This window comes from Stegostoma tigrinum, chromosome 4 (genome assembly GCF_030684315.1).
Source record: "Stegostoma tigrinum isolate sSteTig4 chromosome 4, sSteTig4.hap1, whole genome shotgun sequence".
In the NCBI taxonomy this organism is placed as follows: domain Eukaryota; kingdom Metazoa; phylum Chordata; class Chondrichthyes; order Orectolobiformes; family Stegostomatidae; genus Stegostoma; species Stegostoma tigrinum.
Genome location: NC_081357.1, coordinates 118,480,017 through 118,492,717, shown reverse-complemented (window position 1 = coordinate 118,492,717; position 12,701 = coordinate 118,480,017).

Here is a 12,701-nt window from a genome sequence, read left to right as displayed (position 1 = left end):
GTGGGGCTATTGTCAATGACAAAGGAGAAATGGCAGATGTGTTAAATAATTACCGTGCCTAAGTATTTACACTTGAAAAGGAGGACAGCTTGCCAGAGCTCATAAGGAAATTAATAATGGATCGGAGACAGGAACTGAAAAAAACTTAATGCTGAGTAAAACATCGGCAATGAGGAAATTATTACAATTAAAGAGTAACAAATTCACAGGACCAGACGTTTACATCCAAGAATCTTAAACAAAGTAGGGGAGCACACTGTAGACACCCTAGCTATGATCTTGCTTAGTGCCTTAGATGCAGATGTCTTCTGGATTGGAAAATTGCACATAACACTCCGGTTTGTAATAAGGGTGAAACAGAAACGAAAAAATAATTTCAGACCCGTTAGTCTAACATCTGTGGCGGTGAAATCATTGGAGTCTATAATCAAGGATGAGGTAAGAAGAGCAAGAAGGGGGACATAAGCAGACATTGGTGGGTAGAATAAAGGAGGACCCTAAAGCTTTCTATAGGTATGTGAGGAATAAGTGGATGACTAGGGTAGGAATAGGGCCAGTCAAAGGCAGAAGTGGGAAGTTGTGTGTGGACCCTGTGGAGATTGGAGAGGTGTTAAATGATTATTTCTCATCTGTTTTCACTGAGGAACAGGAGAATATTGTAGAGGAGATGACTGAGTTACGGGCTACTAGAATTGAAAGGATTGAGGTTAGTAAAGAGGAGGTGTTATCAATTCTAGAAGATGTGAAGGTAGATAAATCCCCTGGGCCAGATGGGATTTTTCCGAGGATTGTCTGGTAAGCTAGGGAGGAGGTAGCAGAGCCTTTGGCCTTGATCTTTGAGTCCTCATTGTCTACAGGTTTAGTACCAGAGGACTGGAGGATTGCAAATGTTGTGCCCTGGTTCAAGAAGGGCAGGAGGGATGGTCCAGGTAATTATAGACCTGTGAGCCTTGCGTCTGTTGTAGGAAAAGTTTTGGAAAGGATTACAAGAGATAGGATTTATAATCATCTAGCAAGCAACAATTTGATTGGAGATAGTCAGCATGGATTCGTCAAGGGCGGGTTGTGTCTCACAAACCTCATTGAGTTTTTTGAGAAGGTGACCAAGCATGTGGATGAGGGTAGGGCAGTTGACGTGGTGTACATGGACTTCAGTAAAGCCTTTGATAAGGTTCCACATGGTAGGCTATTAGAGAAAATACAGAGGCATGGGATTGAGGGAGATTTAGCAGTTTGGATTAGAAACTGGCTTTCTGTAAGAAGGCAACGCGTGGTGGTTGATGGAAAATATTCAGCCTGGAGTCAGGTCACTAGTGGTGTGTCTCAAGGATCTGTTTTGGTACCACTGCTGTTTGTCATTTTTATCAATGACTTGGACGCAGCCATAGGTGGATGGGTTAGTAAGTTTGCAGATGACACTAAAGTCAGTGGAGTGGTGGACAGTGTGGAAGAATGTTGCAGGTTGCAGGGAGACTTGGATAAACTGCAGAATTGGGCCGAAATGTGGTAAATGGAGTTTAATATGGATAAATGTGAGGTGATTCACTTTGTGAGGAATAATAGGAAGGCAGAATATTGGGTCAATGGTAAGATTCTTGGTAGTGTGAATATGCAGAGGGATCTAGGTGTGCATGTACATAGGTCTCTGAAAGTTGCCACCCAGGTTGATAGTGCTGTTAAGAAGGCGTAAGGTGTGTTAGGTTTTATTGGTAGAGGGATTGAGTTCCAGAGCCGTGATGTCATGCTGCAACTGTACAAAACGCTAGTGCGGCCTCATTTGGAATATTGCGTGCAGTTCTGGTTGCCCCATTACAGGAAGGATGTGGAAGCATTGGAAAAGGTGTAGAGGAGATTTACCAGGATGCTGCCTGGTCTGGAGCGCAAGCCCTATGAAGAAAGGCTGAGAGACTTGGGTCTGTTCTCATTGGAGAGAAGGAGGCTAAGAGGGGATTTACTAGAGGCATACAAGATGATCAGAGGATTAGATAGGGTGGACAGTGAGAGTCTTTTTCGGAGGATGATGACTTCAGCTTATAGAAGGGGGCATAGCTACAAATTGAGGGGTGACAGATTTAGGACAGATGTCAGAGGCAGGTTTTTAATTCAGAGTGGTAAGGGCTTGGAACGCCCTGCCTGCCAATGTAGTTAACTCAGCCACATTAGGGGCATTTAAACAGTCCTTGGATAAGCATATGAATGACGAGGGGATAGTGTAGTGGGAGGGGCTCAGATTAGTTCACAGGTCAGCGCAATATCGAGGGCCGAAGAGCCTGTTCTGTGCTGTATTGTTCTATGTAACTGATTGACTGACTGAAAAATTGAGGCAATCAGGGAGAGCCAGCATGGATTAATGACAAATAGGTCATGCCTGACAAACATCATTGAATTTTCCGAGGAGCTGACATGGACAAGGGAATGTTTGGATGATGCTTATGTGGGCTTCCAGGAGGCATTTGTTAAAATCCCAATCCCACATGAGAGACTGTTAACTAAGGTAGAAACACATGGAACTGAGCAAAAATTACTGTCTTTGGCTGAGAAATTGGTTGAGTGGCAGGCAACAGGAAGTAGGGATAGTGGGTTGGTATTGAAATTGGCAGGATGTGACCAGTGGTGTACTACAGGAAGCTGTTAGGATCCCAATTCCTCACAAAATTTATTGATGACTTGGCATAGGAAGTAATATAGCCAAATTTACTGGTGATGCCAACTTAGCTGGCATTGTAGACAGTGTAGATGATAGCATAAAATTACAAAGGGGATACTATCAGACCGTGAATGGGCAAAACTGGTGTAAATGGAGTTCAATGTAAGAAACTTTGAGGTTATCTATTTTGGACTGAATGAGGATAAATCACAGTACTTTCTACATGGTTTGAAATTAAGAGACATGGGTGTTCAAGTACATAGATCTTGAAAACAGGTGCAGAAAATAATCAGGAAAGCTAATTAAACACTGGCCCTTATATCTCGGGGCTGAAGTACAAGGATGAAGAAGTTATGTTGCAGTCGTACAAAAATCTAGTTAGACTCACTTATAGAACTGTGAGCTAATCTGGGTGCCACACTTTAGGAAAGATGTATTTGGCTTGGAGGGAGGACAACATAGCTTCACAAGGATGCCACCTGGACTTCAGGGATTGTGTTATGAGGAGCAATTTTACCAATTACACATCTTTTTGTTGAATTTAGAATGTTATTTGTGATCTGATCAAAATCTTTGAGATCCTAACAGGAAAAGAGGGGGTAGAAAACGATAAACTATGTCCACTCGTCGAGGATTCTAACACTAGGGGACATAGTCTGAGATTTATTGCAGGCCTTTCAGGGGAGATGTTAGGAAGCACTTCTACATACAAAGGGTGGTATATTTTTGAACTCCCTTTCAAAAAGGCAGTGGGTGCTGGATCAGGTGTTATCTTTAAATCTGAGAGAGATAATTTTTGCTGAGCCAAGGTATTGAGGGATAAAGGTCAAAGGCAGGTGTATGGAGGTAGACCAGTAATCAGCCATGATCTTATTGAATAATGGAACAGGCTTGAGGGGCTGAGCAGCTAGTTTGTGTTCCTAAAAGTTGCATAGTGCTTCAGTAACGATTCTTAGTATTAGCAACATGTCATAAAAACAATCATGTGGATATAATCTTACGATGAGCCTGATGTAATGTCACAAGAGACCATCATGTAACTTTAGCTATGAAACAAATATATAATAAACATATTCTTTTTAATCAAGACCAAACCTATCCTCAAGCTAAGACATCCATCCCTGCATTGTTTTAATAGCCTTGTTGACACTAGCAAGAAGGATTGGTGACAAACCTACCCAAGGTGTTCCAGATGGTTACAAAGAAACTAACCTGTGCCGGATTCTTACAGAGCTGGGATCGAAATGTATCAGTCTTCACAGCTGCTGGCATTTTATATATTTGGTTAGTCCAGCATAGGAGAGATTACTGGGTCGACAGTAGGTTTAAACAATAATTAATTTATTACATAGTAACATGGAAAAACAGAACAGGAGTAGGCCATTTGGCCCATCAAACCTGTTCTACCATTCATTATGATCATGGCTGGCCCATCAAACCTGTTCTACCATTCATCATGATCATGACTGATCGTCCAACTCAAGAGAGGTAACAAAGTGTGGAGCTGGATGAACACAGCAGGTCAAGCAGCATCTTAGGAGCACAAAGTTTGGCCTGCTGTGTTCATCCAGCTCCACACTTTGTTATCTCGGATTCTCCAGCATCTGCAGCTCCCATTACCTCTGAGTCCAACTCTACAGCCTGTTCCCACTTTTTCTCCATACCCTTTGAAGACTTTAGTCCCATGTGGCCGATTCAACTTCTTGAAATAATACAATGTTTTGACCTCAACTGCTTTCTGTGGTAGTGAATTCTACATGCTCACCACTCTCTGGGTGAAAACCTTTCTCCTCATCAGTCCTAAATGGGTTACCTCTTACCACTAGCCTTTGAACATTGATTCTGGACTCCTCTACCATTGGGATCGTCCTTCCTGCAAATGCCCTGTCCAGTCCTCCTAAAATTTTATAGGCTTCTATGAGATGCCCCCTCGTTATTCCAAACTTCAGCAAGCATAATCCTAACTGAATCAATCTCTCCTCATATGTCAGCCCTGCCATCCCAGGAATCAGTCTGGCAAACCTTTCCTGTACTCCCTTTATAGTAAGAACATCCGTCTGCAAATAAGAAGACCAAAAGTTCACAAAATAGTTCAGTGAGAAAAATCTATGCCCTAAACGGGATGTTGTTTATTTCATGATAGCAATTAGGTACAAGTTTCATTGGCACTGTAGCAATGTCTACAGTGCCAATGAGGGCCTCTAGATGGTGGTTTGTCTCCTTCGAGATCCAGGGTTGTTCTGCCTTTCCCAGCCCAAATTTTTATGACATTATTGAATTGGGTGGAGCTCAATGCAATTTTCAGCATGAACTCTGTCATAGCCATTGCCTGATACAATAACTGGTATCAAGACAGCATCAGAGTAGTAAGGCTGAGCACCGGGTTCATCTCTACTGAATCAGAATGAATGTTTGCAATAAGAGCTATTTTTATTAAGTAACTTTACTTTAGAATGTTCATAGAAGTTTTGCAACAGGGATTCATCCAACTTCTAGATAAACTGATTTAAATCATATTTCACATACCCCTGGAAACTCCAGAAACCTGACATTTGATCAGGACAACTTGTAAAAAGTCATTTGTCTCCAGTTTATATACCATGTGTAAATGTAAGGCTCTTTATATGAATTGTACTACAATATTTATAGGTTGCCTTTTTCTTTCTTACTGCTTTATCTGTGTTTTCATTTAATTCATGAATAAAATAGATTCAACAACACTTTAAAAAAGATTGCTCAGTATGCAAGGAGTTCAAATGTTCAAGTGAAATGTCACACTTGTTACACTTGCACTGACAGGCTGATGCAGTCAAAAGAAACTGAACTGTGAGGTTGTTGAATTCTCTATTATCTTTATGGACAACCTGCACAAATATAACTTCTTTGGATAAAAATACAAAATAAATCTGACCAGCAAAAGGTTTGCTTTATTTGTTAGTGGTCCAGACACTTACACCTACAAATACCTTGCATTTGAACAAAATATTACTTTGACCACTTACTCAAAAAGTAGGCCTCTAGCATTAATATGCATTTCAAGTGAACAAATTTTATATTGCCGTGAAAGCCTTTCATTACACACCATGAATTTAGAAGTAATCACTGTGTTATGACTAGTAGCAAGCATATTATCAATGCTTTAAGCACACCATCCATGAGAAATTAAGGAATAATCAGATTTTACATTGATGAAGGAGACAGTCAAAGAACATATCAAAGAAATTTTATTATAACTCCATGGACTAAATCCCAGTTTAGAAATGCATTTATCAGGAAGACAGCTCAAGTAATTGATCAACATGATTCTCAAACACTTCTGCATTCATTTTGATAATCAAAAGCTGACAAAGACCAAATCCCACCATGTTTAAAAGTTGATGAAATGTAACTCTCAAATCTTAAATAATGCTAATTTAAAAAAACAAAACAACTGTGAGTGAGCGTGGATCATTTGTCATTTTAAGACTGTTCTGCTTTTCAATAAGATCCTGGCTGAATCAAATATGTCCTTAGCACCAAGTTTCAGCCAACCGCCATTGACTCCCCTGTTGATCAAAAAACTATTTAACTTAGTCTTGAATTTTCTCAAGCTTTCATTGCTCTCTGGGGGTAGTGAATTCTAGGATTAACATCTCCATGAGAAAATAAATCCTCTTTACCTCAGCCTTGTTAGGTGTTCCAGATTCCTCGATGCGGATGAAAAGCCATACAGCATCTATCTAGACAAGCCTCCTCAGAATCCAACATGTTTCAATGAAATTATCTCTCATGATTTGAAATCTGGTGAGCATAGTCCCAACATTTGCAACTCTTCTTCATTAAAAAGATCCTTCATCCGAGGAATCGACCTAATGACCATTATAGAACATAGAACATAGAACATTACAGCACAGTACAGGCCCTTCGGCCCTCGATGTTGTGCCGACCTGTCATAGCGATCTCAAGCCCATCTAACCTACACTATTCCATGTACGTCCATATGCTTGTCCAATGACGACTTAAATGTACCTAAAGTTGGCGAATCTACTACCGTTGCAGGCAAAGCGTTCCATTCCCTTACTACTCTCTGAGTAAAGAAACTACCTCTGACATCTGTCCTATATCTTTCACCCCTCAATTTAAAGCTATGCCCCCTCGTGCTCGCTGTCACCATCCTAGGAAAAAGGTTCTCCCTATCCACTCTATCTAACCCTCTGATTATTTCATATGTTTCAATTAAGCCACGTCTCAACCTTCTTCTCTCTAATGAAAACAGCCTCAAGTCCCTCAGCCTTTCCTCGTAAGACCTTCCATCCAGTCCAGGCAACATCCTGGTAAATCTCCCCTGCACCCTTTCCAAAGCTTCCAAAGCCATGTCCCTTTGTAAACAAGGGCGACAAGTTTATATGAAATGCTCTGTGTGTAATCTTACAAATGCCTTGTACTTTTATACTCCATACACTTTGTAAAAGAAAATGTAAAATAAAATTAACATTGCCTTCCCAATTAACCGCACGCACAGCTTTTTAACTTCATTTCCAAATCATGGCCCGTCTGTTGTGCAACATTCTACAGAACGTCTCCATTTAAATACTATTCTGTGTTTTCATTTTTCCCATCAAAATGAACAGTATCACGTTTCCCCACATTATACTCCATTTATCAATTTTTTGCCCACTTATGTAAGTTATTTATATCTAATTGCAGACTCTTTGCAGATTGCTCACAGTTTGCTTTTCTGCTTATCGCTGTATCCTCAGCAGATTTGACTATAATACATCTGGTCCCTATACTGAAATTACTAAAACGCATTATAAATGGTTGATGCCCCAGCACTGATCCCTGTGACACCCATCAATTATACTTTGCCAACCAGCAAATGCCCCATTGGTCCCAACTCTGTTTCCCATTACTAGTCCATTTCTTAATAGGTTGTGGGCATTGTGAACTAAAGGCCAGTATTATTACGCTAACTGTCCTTGGAGAAGGTGGTGGTTAGCTCCCTTTTTGGTTTACTGTAGGCCATGTGGGATATGTACAGCCAGAGTGCTTTTGAAGGGAGTTACAGGATTTTGACAATGTAAGAGTGAAGTGAAAACTACATAGCTCGAAGTCAGGATGGCATGCGCATGGAGGAGAATTTGTAAGTCATGGTGTTTGCTTGTATCTGCTGCCCTTGTTCTTTTGGATGGCAGAGGTCAATGGGTTTATTTGTTAACCAATTCTCTGTCCGTGCAAATGTAAGGTGAGAGGGGAAGGATTTAAAAGGGACCTAAGGGAAAACTTTTTCACGCAGAGGATGGCACATGTATGGCATGAGCTACCAGAGGAAGTGCTGGAGGCTGGTACAATTATAACATTTAAAAGGCATCTGGATTGGTACATGAATAGGAGGGTTATAGAGGGGTATGGGCCAAATGCTGGCAAATGGTGCTAGATTAATTTAGGATATCTGGTCTGTGTGGGTGAGTTGGGCCGACAGGTCAGTTTCCGTGCTGTACAGCCCTATGACTCTATATTATCCAAAACAGTGAATTTTTACTTTGTACATTGAACTTTTATGTGTCACCTTTTAAATGCCTTTGGAAATCTAAAATACTACATTAATCTAGTTCTCCTTCATCCACTCTGCTTATGACATCTTTAAGGAACACTAATAAATTTGCCAGATATAATTTGTCAGATACCATGACACCGCTTGATTATATTATGATTTTGCATATCCTGCTACTACTTCCTTAGTAACAAACTCCAATATGTTCCTAATGACAAATGCTAAATTAACTGGCTTATTATTTAGTGCTTGTTATCTCTCTTTTGAATGAAGATGTTACATTTTCTGATTTGTTGGTTCCTTGCCTCAGCATTGTTTTAATTTATTCCATCACCTAACACCACTTGAACATGCCACCAAAAACTGTACGTTTCCCTGTATTGAATCTGACTGAACAGGGAACTTCAGCCCATTACTATCATTTGGTTAGTGTTAAATTCAATTAAAATTTAATCAATACAGAATGTAAAAAAGAAGCAAAGGCTGCTGCAGTGTCTAACCAACAATTACAAGTCTTTTATATCTTTTGAAGACAGTAAAGTTATATTGTTTACATGAGTGCCTCTGTTGTCAAGTACAAAGAACAAAGTGTGCTTTGATTATAGAATAATACAGCTAAAAAAATTCTCCCAAGTGGAATGTATAATGAGATGATATGCAGAAACAGTTTCATCTAAAGCAAGAAGAAAAGGAAAAATACACTTGAGTCTTTACTTGACCTTTCCTTTAACATGCAGTCCTTCACCTAAAAATAGGAATGGAAGTAATTGTTTTACCAAGGCAAAATAACTAAGCACTCGTTTCTCGTAGGACTTATTAAAACAGTTTTTGACAGAATGACTACAGTAGCTGTCATTCTTCTTAATTTGTAGATTGTTGGGTTTCAGAAAGCTTGAGAAATGAGAAGTAAATATTTTATCTTCAATCAATGACCACAAGATCAAAGCCTTTGGGAGAAATGTCTAATAATCCACTGTGTGTACATCCATCATACCCTGTTGTTAAAACCACCATTACAACTGCTTCTCTTTAAACTCAGTTCAAATACATATCATAAGAATTACTGAAGGCTTTACATTTGCTGAATGTTATCTTTGAAATTTAACTTCCTTTTGGTTTGATTTCATAACAGAGAAGATTATGTCGGTGATTATAGAATGTCTATGTTTTGGAGGAACAGGCTTGTGAATCATTCTGTTTTTTCTAATATTTATTGAAATAAATTCACAGTGCCTGGCCTAATTTCTGGCTGGTTTTCTGATATGTTCAATCCCTCGGCATGCCGATGGTTTCAAGATGTGGTACATGTTCCATGCACCAGCCTGTTATGGTATAATATTTACGGGTATGCATTGATCTGTGGGCAACAATCTGATCGATATAAGATTCATGTGTTTAGGGTTTGTAACTGAAGATTCAGCATCATTTAATTTTCTTCAATAGCATGGGAAGAGAATTTGATAGAAAGGTGGTGGACAAAATAAACAGTGCCTTACTGAGAGGTTGTAAAGTTGGTCATTAACAAAGCATTGTACTTATTTTTAGTCTGCATGTGTTAGTATTTAGTTTAAAACTAATGTTTAGGCAGTCCTGCATTGCGAGTAAACTCTGTCCAGAAGTCTGTCCACAACTTGATTTGTATATAAGTTGGAGCATAATGTAGTGATCAGAATGAGGGTGTTCAGAAAGATCTGGTCGAGTATGAGATCCCTGATTGGTGCTGTTAGCCTAGGCCAATCAGACAGCCTCAACTGACAGATGTAAACAGGGACCTCAGAGAGTCTCTTCACTCAAGTGAATGGATCTGAGCTATCTGGTCAGAGTCCATGTACTGTGCATGTGTGAATACAGGATGAGTTGGTGGCTGGATACCGGACCCTGTGCACTTATTTCAAAGATGATGCAAACTAGTCATTCATAAGTTCAGGAAATGTTTCTATGTCTGTTCTTTAAAATTACTGTGTTTGTAAGTGTGAGCCCTCATACGTTGGATGTTTGTAAATCAGGGACCTCCTGTAGAGAAGTACTACCCTCTGAAAAGAGAAGCAAAATTATTAAAAACTGCCTGATCTTATGAAACCGCACTACATCACTCACAGAAATAAATAGTCAATTACTCAAAAGGCATCTTAACTCTCCTAGACTGGCAGGAAAGGACATCGTAGATGGGGGCAAATTAAAACAAAGTAACTTCATTTTCTGCTCCATTTCCATTGTACTGTAATGTTAATGGACCTGAATTTGGTGGCTGGCTGCAGTAGAATTCACATTAATGAGTGAACAACTAAGCAATCAATCATTAATAAATGAGGATTTTATAATTTTGTTTGACTCTGACATTATTTTAACTTGCTTCCATGTTGGCTTCCTTTTCCCTTTGCTGGACATTGAAGGCCCCAGTTAAGAACACTCATTAATTCATTCATGGTAAATGGTGAGCATTGCCACAAATGCCATAATTGTCTATCCATCTTTAGTTGTCCTTGAAAAGGAGACAGTAAGTCACCTTCTGGGAGGACTCTGTCAATCTAGTGTTGGAACACCCCCAAAGCTGTGGGAAGGCTCCAGGTTTTTGATCTTGCAACAGTGAAGGAACAGTGATATAATCCAAGCCAGGATGGTCGGTGGCTTGGAGGCGTAGCAGCAGGATAGTGGCATTTCCATAGATCTGCTGTCCTTGTCCTTCTAGGTAATAGAGGTTGTGGATTTGAGAGCCACTGCTGAAAGAAGCACGGTAATTTGTTGCAATACAGCTTCGAAATGATACACATTGCTCTCACCTCAGCTAAAACATTTAAAAATATTTTGCATTCAAATGATCTCAAAGCATGTAAAAACAATCATTTGACATCAAAGGCAGTCATTTGGAATAGTTTTATTTTATATGGCAGATGGCCATAATTTCCACCAAAAGCATTAATAAAGCTTTTTTTTTATTTTTGATTGTGGACTAATGGAAAAAAGACTGTTTGAAAACCAAGGATTGTGGAGGGAATTCCTACCATTTAAAAAAAACTTTCCTGAAACTCGTTATTTTGGCATTTATTTTGCTGTTGTGTTCAAGTAGTGGGAAAAATATTTGTAAATGGCATGGCACTGCACAGTGTGAGATGTGGCTGGCAAGAAGTTGCTGAGAGGTCTGAGCAATTGTGACGAGTCCTGGATCTAAAGATCACCAGGCTGGCAACAAACCCCTGACTGGTTTGTGGATAAAAGAACAGCTTGTGGATACGATCAATACAAGGAAAAGCATTCAAACTGTGGAAAAGGCAGCTCTCCCTGTCTGCAGTAAAAATGACTGAAGACTGAAGAAAGTCAATTATTTTCTCCACTGTTGCTAAACCCTATTGTCTTTAACGTGTAATGAATAGATTTGCAGTTTGTGGGCTAACTGCCCAGTGCCTACTGAGAAAAATTGAGTGAATATGGAGACTGAAGAACAGAAAGTCCTGTCAAGCAAAAGGAAAATTTCAACAAACTCTGTGGACTGGCTTATTGATCGGTGCTTCCCAGTGGTTTATGGTGGAGGGTTAAAAATCAATGATTATTCTATTTGTCTGTGACTGTCTGTACATGTGTCACAGTTTTAAATGCAGGTTTAAGTTTTAAGAAGTAGAGGTTTATGTTAATAGCTCATAACTGCTTACTTATTATTAGAATTGACTTATTTGTAACAAATAATAGTTATTGTTAAATGCAGGAACTTGGACAGTTAATTTGATTCCAACATACAGATAAATCAGTGAGTGAGCATGCTTAGATTAAATCATTAAAACACTGGCAGCTGTGAGGTTTGACAATCATTAGGCTTCCCCGCACCCGCCCCCACCACCACCCCCCCTCCCCCGGGCGTCCTAACCTGCACAATTTCCATCTTTAATTATTGGGGTTCATTTTCGTCAATCGTGATTATATCAGGAGTTACCAAAGCACTGAAAGAATTCAAAAGCCATCACAGCTTTGGTAGATTTGTGAAAATGACTAATGGCATTCAGGAGCAATTGTTGGCACACAAAAGTATTCATGAGCAATAAAAAAAGCATTAGTTATCCATAGAAGAGATTACCAGATATCAAAATTAATCATCAGGCATCAAAACTGGTCATCAGGCATCAAGAGCGTGAAATAGACATCAATGCAGCTTGCCACTTGAGAGGCATGCTTGATTGCCGCTCCACTGTTGGCAACCCTTTCTCCTTCTGCAGCTCTCCCTCTTTCCAATCTCCCTTTTTATTTCACTTTCTCTCCCTTTACCATCTCCCTACTCTGTCTTTCAGTTTTCTTCTGCTTTAGCAGATCCCATCCTGTTTTCTCGCTACCTTTGCAGTTTCTTCTCATATAGCAGTGTTTCTCTTCCCTCTTAGTCACCTGTTTGATCACTCCCTCTCCGCGTTCGCAATTCCTGGGCTCCCCTCAATGAATTTCAATGGAGTGTACAAAGGGTAGCCAGTTTTAGAGAATGTATGGTGCAACTTCACCAGAATTTAATGGGCAGGTTGCTCCATTGGCTCCATTGTGTTT